The 9054-nt window shown below is 41.4% G+C and overlaps 1 pseudogene across 1 annotated transcript; it reads right to left on the reverse strand.

Moving 5' to 3' along the window:
- Positions 1-7463: 7463 nt before the first annotated feature.
- Positions 7464-8235, reverse strand: LOC308246788 (GTPase IMAP family member 6-like; annotated as a pseudogene). The gene has a single exon. The product of its transcript is annotated as a GTPase IMAP family member 6-like (transcript).
- Between the last annotated feature and the right edge of the window lie 819 nt (positions 8236-9054).

Raw genomic sequence — 9054 nt, forward strand, 5'->3', positions numbered from 1 at the left:
ATAACCCTGATAAATGTATATGCACCCAATGCAGGATAACCCAAATACATTAAAACAAACAAAACACACAAAACTCTTCGAAGATATCAAGGGAGAGTTCAACAACAATACAATCATAGCAAGGGACTTTAATACACCACTGACATCACTGGATAAATCCTCTAGACAAAAAATCAGCAAAGAAACAGCAATCTTAAATGACTCACTAGATAAGATGGACTTAATTGACATCTTCAGAACATTTCACCCCAATGCCAATGAATATACGTTCTTCTCAAGTGCACATGAGACATTTTAAAAAATAGACCACATATTGGGTCACAAGCAAAGTCTCCCCAAATTCAAGAAGACTGAAATCATGTCAAGCATTTTCTCAGACTACAATGGCATAATATTAGCAATAAACTACAATAAAAACAGCCCAAATAATTCAAATACTTGGAAGATGAATATCATGCTATTAAACAATGATTGGGTTACCAAAGAGATCAAGGAAGAAATTAAAAACATCCTGGAAACTAATGACAATAAAAACACAACAATGCAAAATCTATGGGACACAATCAAAGCAGTCTTGAGAGGGAAGTTTATAGCACTACAACAGACTTACCTCAAAAAAAAAAAAAAGAAAAAAATGGTAATAAATCATCTAACTCTACAACTAAAAGAAATAGAAAGAGAGCAAAAAGAAAAGCCCAGAGTGAGTAGAAAAAATGAGATAATAAAGATCAGAGCAGAAATAAATGACATAGAGACAAAAAAAACAAAAAAACAAAAAAAAAACAATACAAAAGATCAATGAAACCAAGAGCTGGTACTTTGAAAGGATAAACAAGACTGATGAAACTCTACCCAGGCTCACCAAGAAGCAAAGAGAGAGGACCCGAATAAACAAAATCAGAAATGAAAGAGGCGAAATAACAACAGATCCCACAGAAATACAAAGGATTGTTTAAAAATACTATGAACAACTATGTACTAACAAACTAGACAACCTAGAAGAAATGGACATATTCCTAGAAAAGTACAACCTGCCAAAACTCAATCAGGAAGATTCTAAAAATCTCAATAGGCAAATAACTATGAAAGAAATTGAAGCAGTCATCAAAAAGCTTCCAGCAAACAAAAGCCCAGGGCCAGATGGCTTCACAAGGGAGTTTTACCAAACATTCAAGGAAGAACTAAAACCTATCCTCCTCAGAATATTCCAAAAAAATTCAAGAGGAAGGAACACTTCCAAGCTCATTCTATGAAGTCAGCATCATCAAAAAATTACTAGACTTAATAAATGAATTCGGCAATGTAGCAGGATACAAAATTAACACCAAAAAAATCTGTGGCATTTCTATACACCAATAATGAACTTACAGAAAGAGAGACTAAAAAAGCAATCCCATTTACCATCACACCAAAAAAAAATTAAGATACCTAGGAATAAACTAAACTAAGGAGGTAAAAGACCTATATGCAGAAAACTACAGGACACTGTAGAAAGAGATAGAGGAAGACATAAACAGATGGAAGCACATATCGTGTTCATGGATTGGTAGAATCAACATTTAAAATGTCCATACTACCCAAAGCAATCTATAGATTCAATGTACTCCCCATTAAAATACCAATGGCATATTTTGCAGACCTAGAACGAACTTTCCAAAAATTCATCTGGAATAAAGAAAGATCCTGAATAGCTGCAGAAATCCTGAGAAAGAACAAAGTAGGTGGGATCACAATACCAGATATCAAGATGTATTACAAAGCCACTGTTCTCAAAACAGCCTGGGACTGGCACAAGAACAGACAAATAGATCAATGGAATAGAATAGAGAACCCAGAAATCGACCCAAGCCACTATGCTCAATTAATATTTGACAAAGGAGGCATGAACATACAATAGAGTCAAGACAGTCTCTTCAATAAATGGTGTTGGGAAAATTGGACAGATACATGCAAAAAGAAATGAAACTAGACCACCAACTTACACCATACACAAAAATAAACTCAAAATGGATAAAGGACTTAAATATAAGACAGGTAACCATAAAAATACTAGACGAATCCATAGGCAGCAAAATCTCAGACATATGCTGAAGGAAATTCTTCACTGATACTGATCTTAGGGCAATGGAAATTAAAGAGAAAATAAACAAATGGTACTATATCAAAATAAAAAGCTTTTTCTCAACAAAAGAAATCATCAACAAAACAACAAGAAAGCCCACTGCATGGGAGAATATATTTGCCAATGTTATCACTGATAAGGGCTTAATCTCCAACATTTACAGGGAACTCATACAACTTAACAAAAGGAAGACAAACAACCCAATCAAAAAATGGGCAACAGACCTAAACAGATCTTTTTCGAAAGAAGACAGAAGGAAGGCCAAGAGCTAAATGAAAACAAGCTCAAAGTCACTAATCATCTGAGAGATGCAAATTAAAACGACAATGAGGTATCATCTCACACCTGTCAGAATGTCTATCATCACCAAATAAACAAACGACAAGTACTGGCGAGGATGCAGAGAAAAAGAAACCCTTGTGCATTGCTGGTGGGAATGCAGACTGGTGCAGCCACTGTGGAAAACAGTATGGAGTTTCCTCAAAAAAAACTAAAAATGGAGCTTCCATTTGACCCAGTGATCCCACTTCTAGGAATATATCCCAAGAAACTGGAAACACCAATTAGAAAGGACATATGCACCCCTATGTTCATAGCAACACAATTTATAATAGCTAAGATTTGGAAGCAGCCTAAGTGCCCATCAGCAGATGAGTGGATTAAACAACTGTGGTACATCTACACAACAGAATATTACACTGCGGTAAAAAAGAAGGAGTTCTTACCATTTGCAACAGCATGGATGGAACTGGAGAGCATTATGCTAAGTGAAATAAACCAGGCAGAGAAAGATAAATATCACATGATCTCACTCATTTATGGAATATAATGAACAAAATAAATTGATGAACAAAAATAGATCCAGAGACAGAGAAACATTGATCAGACCATTAAACCTCAGAGGGAAGGTAGGGGAGGGTGGGGGTAAGGGGGGGAGAGCAACCAAAGGATTTGTATGCATGCGTATAAGCCTAACCAATGGACACAGACAATTAGGGAAGTGAGGGCATGAGGGGAGTTGGGGGGGGGTGGTAATGGGGAAATGACACATATGTAACACCGTAATCAATAAAGAAATTTAAAAAAATAAAAATAAAAAATAAAATGAAAAAAAAGTTAATGCTGTAATTGTATGGGGGCTTTAACACCCATTGACATCAATGAATAGATCATCTAGACCAGCAGTTCTTAACCTGTGTGTCGCGACCCCTTTGGGGGTCGAACAACCCTTTCACAGGGGTCGCCTAAGACATCCTGCATACCAGATATTTACATTACGATTCATAACAGTAGCAAAATTACAGTTATGAAGTAGCAATGAAAATAATTTTATCGTTGGGGGTCACCACAACATGAGGAACTGTATTAAAGGGTCACGGCATTAGGAAGGTTGAGAACCACTGATCTAGAACTAAAATCAACAAGTGGCTTTGAATGGCACATTAGACCACATTTATGTGATATTTTTAGAGAATTTGATGCCATAGCAGAAAAATATGCATTTTTTCATGTGCACATGGAACATTTTTCATAATAGACCACACATTAGGCAGCAAAAGAAGTCTCAATAAATTCAAGAAAATAGAAATCATATTAGGTATCTTCTTTAATCATGATGATATGAAACTAGAAATCAATTACAAGAATAAAAATGAAAAATGCATAAACCCATGGAGATTAAATAACATGATAGTGAAAGAAATGAATGAATTAACAAAATCAAGGAAGAAATCAAAAGATACCTTGTGCCAAATGAAAATGAACACACTACAATCCCAAATCTATGGGACACAATAAAAATCATCCTAAGGGAAATTCATAACGATACAGGACTCATTTAAGAACATGAAAATCTCCAGCAATCAAACTGTACATCTGAAGGAATTAGAAAAAAAGTACAACAAAGCAAAATTGGTATAAGGAAGACAAAAAATAAAGATCAGAGTGTAAATAAACAAAATAGAGCCTAAAAACACAATACAAAAAATCAATGAAACCAAAAGCTGATTCGTTGTAAAGGTAAAGAAAATTGATAAATCTTAAACCAGACTCATCAAGAAAAAAGAGAGAGGAATCCTATCTAATAAAAGAGTAATATGCACATTGACTGGCACTCCAACACACAAGATGGCTACCCCCATGTGGTCAAAGATGGCCATCAGGGGAGGGCAGTTGTGGGTGATCAGGCCAGCAGAGGAGGGCAGTTGGAGGTGACCAGGTCTGCAGGGGAGGGCAGTTGGGTGGGACCAGGCCTGCATAGGAGGGCAGTTGAGGGGGACCAGGCCAGCAGAGGAGGGCAGTTAGGGGCAATCGGGCAGGCAGGGGAGCAGTTAGGCATTGATCAGGCTGGCAGGGGAGTGGTTAGGGCGTGATCAGGCTGGCAGTCAGAAGCAGTTAGGGGCAATCAGCAGGCAGTCAGGCGAGTGGTTGGGAGCCAGCAGTCCTGGATTGTGAGAGGGATGTCCGACTGCCCATTTAAGCAGGATTGGGCCTAAACAGGCAGTTGAACATCTCTCGAGGGGTCCCAGATTGGAGAGGGTGCAGACTGGGCCGAGGGACACACACCCCCTACATGCACAAATTTCATGCCACGGGCCTCTAGTGGATAAATAAAATCAGAAATGAAAGAAGAAAAGTGACAACTGCCACCACAGAATTACAAAAGATTTTACGAAAATTCTATGAAGAATTGTATCCACCAAAATTGGACAATCTGGACAAAGTGGATAATTCCCAGAAATATATGATCTTCCAAGACTGTGTCATGAAGAAACAGAAAATCTGAACTTACTGATAACTACTAACAAAATTAAATCAGTCATCAACAAAATCCCAACAAACAAAAGTTCTGTACCTCATGGCTTCACAGGTAAATTTCACTAAACATTCAAAGAAAAAATGCAGATGGTTGTAATTTTTACTGCATAGTTGTGAAATTGCCAGTCTGCTCACTTAGAAACAAAACAACCTTGGTTCAAGTGTCCTGAAGTATTTACCAATTCTCCCAACAATAATACAGAGATGTAACTCAATTCCAATTGGAATGCCAATAACATTCTTTTCTGAAAATTAAACAAGTGTTTTTAACTTTCACATTCTATATAATAAAAGGCTAATATGCAAATAAACTGAACAGTGGAACAACCGAACAAGTAAACAACCGGTCGCTATGATGTGCACTTACCACCAGGAGGCATGCATGGAACATGGCGGGCATTGTCCACTGCAGGATGGTGGAGCAGGTGAGCGGGGATGCCAGACCAAGGTGGGGCACCAGTCACTGTTATCGGGGCAAGCCTCTGAAAATTCTTTGCTCCTGCGTGCCACAGTCCCGCCCAGAGCTCGCACTTGCTGCCAGTGCTGGCCCAACTCACACCTGCTGCTGGCACCAAAGCTGCCGCTTGCACCTGCTTCTGGTGCCTGGCACCAGCCCTGATTGCTCAGTACTGTCAGTGCGTGCGAGCGGTGGCTGCAGGCCCCAATTGTCCCTCATGGCTTTACCTCCCCCTGCTCCTGAGGGGTGATTGGGGCAGCAGCAGCTGCTCTCACCACTGATGGTGTTGACCTTGCTCACACCTGCTGCTTGGCACCAGCTTCAATTGCTCCACACCATCAGCAGGTGCAAGCAGGGTTGGCACAGTCAGCACGTGGGAGATGTGGTTGCAGGAGTGGGGCTGCTGGAAGATAGGGGACAGGACCGGGGACTGCAGGGGGAGGTGTCAGGCAGGGGCGTGGAAGATGGGCTGAGACCCATCCTTATGCCCACTGCAACCTCGCGGCCCACAGTTCCTTTTAAGGTGCACAGATTTGTGCACTGGGCCCCTAGTAGAAGAATAAATGCCTGATGATAACAAAGAAAGTATACCATTAAGGAAATCAAAGCCACTGTCATCAAATCAAGATTTGATTCATAAAGAATAGAAAAGTAAAAGATGGGAACAGAACTGAAAATGCTGCCATGGGTCTTGGGGGATATGAAGACTTCATAGTGATGAGGGCTGTGTTTTGGTCCATGGGAAGTGAGCGTTTCTGGCATAAAGGCAGTCTTACATATAAACCAAAATAAGTCTCTGTTCTGCTTTGAGACACTTTCCTGAATCTTTAAATAAAAGAAATGCTCCAGCTTTCTTATGGGTTCCCTGTGTATTGGGAAAGTGGGTGCCAAGGCCTCCTGACTGAGAGACCAGGAACATGATAGGGCCTTTGACAGGAAAGGGTCTCTAACCAGCAGGTGAGCATCCAGAAAATACTGAGGCTGCATCTCTGATTTCTGAATGTCCTCCAACACTGTCACCCCCACCTCTGCTTTTCACCCTTCCCTGCAGAAGGTAGCTGGAGACTCTGACACAAATATCTTACTTGGGAGCCACATTTGGAAGTAAGACACTGACCCCATGCATTCATTCTCCCTACTGTCAAGTAAAAAGGGAATGGTTTCCAGGTAAGGCTAAGACAAGGTTGAAAATTACCTTTATTTTTTAACACCAGAAGACATATTAATGAAAGAGGGCCCTAATTAGAACATCCTTAATGTAAGTCAACTTTAAGGAAGTGCTCCTCATCTGCCCAAGCCCCTTGGGTCTTCATGTTCTGTAACCAGATCTAGGGTCTGCCTTCCTGACCAGGCCTGGTTCTTTGGATACCCTGGCTCACTTTGCTCATAATTTCCACCAAGAAGTTCCTGTGAGGCTCATTTGTTGTGATTCAATGTCCTCTTTCAGGGATGAGTAAAATGGATGATCCTCCCTTCACTCTTTCCACTTGCTATCTTGTCCCCAGCCCAGAAGCTGTCCTTTGCTACATGCCACAGAGCCATAGCTATGTCCTGACCCACCCCACACAGTAGGTATTTTAAACTTCACTATGCCTGTACCTTTGCTGGCAAGGACATAGCTGAAGAAGTTTGAAGTCCCTTGAACAGCATCCCAGTGATTTGTTATCATCATTTAAGAAGTCACCAGTGACTAGGAAGCTGTTGGGTCACATGGAAGAATGAGGCATGAGCTGCTCTAAGAAAGCTTTGGTTCTATCAGGGTAAAGATAAGAACTTCAATAAATGCAATGCTAATGCAATGTGAGGTTCCATATCAGAAAGCACTCTGTGGGTGGGGGCTTAGAGAGAAGGGAGGGTCCACGTGCACTGAAAGATGTGATGAAGGACCTGGATGGGAGCTGAGAACTCAGGAACCCACACCCTCTTACTACAGCAGACACTCACCTGGAGACTGGCATGGTCAGTGACCCATGGGATGGAGAGGACAATTGACTGGCTGGAAGCTAGACACAGGGCTGAAGGAGGCTCACACGAAACAGCTGAACCTCATTGGAATCTAGCATATGCTCAGATGGGTGCCCACTTCAGGAGACCTTTGTGCGTTTCCTCAGATGCCTTCTGGATTCAGCACATTCCCTCCAGCCAGGACTCCCCACTGGGCTCTTCCTCAAAACCTCGACCCTGGATTATTTGCCTTCCCTGCACTTCTGTGAACAGAAGGATTTGTTGGGAAAATTGGTAAACCTCATTGCTGGAATGATGGCCTTCATTTTCCCACAGGACTTTTTCCATGAGCTCCTTCAGCTGGGCCTTCTGCTCCACCCCCTCTGCCCTGTTGTTGAAGCCACCCTGGCACCTGGCACAAATCACTCCAACTAGGCAAGCTCCCAGTTGTCAGTCTCGCAAGTATTCGTCCAGAGAGCCACCATCCAGGTCTTCCTTCCAGGTGAACACCAGGATGGTGAAGGCCAGGACTCCCATTCCAAAGACCTCCTGGAGATGCCTGATCACCAACTCATCCTCCTTTGTGAACCTGGCCAGCTCTGTCACCAGGAGCACTGTGTGTGGCCCTGGGGAGGAGAAGGCAATGGCATTCCAGGAGCCCCTACCTGCCACTTCCTGTGATATTAAGGGTGACAAAATATCACCCCAAGTTCCTTCCTGGCCCAGTCTTGGCTCCCCCTCTGGAAGATCTTGGTTACTGGGCTAGCACTGAGCTTAGACTGGAACACTTCCAGGCCAAGGATGCTGTTTCCTATTGCATGTTTCCCACTTAGGTTTTCCCCAGCAGGATGAGCCTCTTTGGGGTCTGTTCCTTCTCCCTCAGATCTAGAAGCATCAAGAGAAAGCAGAGGGATTGGAGATAGAGCCTCACCCCGGGTCATGACCTCAGGGCACACAGTCCTCTGAAGAAGAACAGATTACATCTGCACCTGAGATTTTCCTAAGGCTCACATGCCTTTCTTTTTAATTTTTTTATTGTGGTAAATTATACATAACATAAAAGTTATGATTTTTACTATTTTTGTTGTAAAAATCAGTGACATTGAGCACCTTCACATTATTATCTAATCGTCATTCTTATGCATCTCAAGAATTTTTTATCACCCTAAACTGAAACTCTATCTCTATGAAACAATAGCTCCTTATTACTCCTCCCTGCAAATGATGAAAACCGTCATTCTACTTTCTGTCTCAATGGATTTTAGTATTCCAAAGACCTCAGATAAGTTGGTTCTTGTAAATTTGACCTATTTGGTCTGGTTTATTTCACTTGACATAGTGTTTTTGAGGTTCACCAATACTGTAGTATGTGTCAGAATTTCCCTCTTTTTCAAGACTGAATAATATTCCATTGCGTGGATGGATTGCACTTTTTCATTCTTTTATATGGACATGAGTTGTTTTCACTATCCACTACTGGGAACAATGCTGCTATGAACATTAATGTACACATGATTGTTTGAGTCCCTGCTTTGAATTCTTTGGGGCAAATATCCAGAAGTGGAAATGCTGGATCATATGGTAGAATACCACATTTTATGTTTAGTGTTTGAAACTTCTTCTCAGGGTCACCTGTTCTCACCCAGATGGAACCAGTCCTTCCTGAATACAGGAACCTGAGCTTTCCTAGGTATCCCTAGTTGAAGAGGATGGA

This window comes from Plecotus auritus, assembly GCF_963455305.1.
Source record: "Plecotus auritus genome assembly, chromosome: 4".
NCBI lineage: Eukaryota > Metazoa > Chordata > Mammalia > Chiroptera > Vespertilionidae > Plecotus > Plecotus auritus.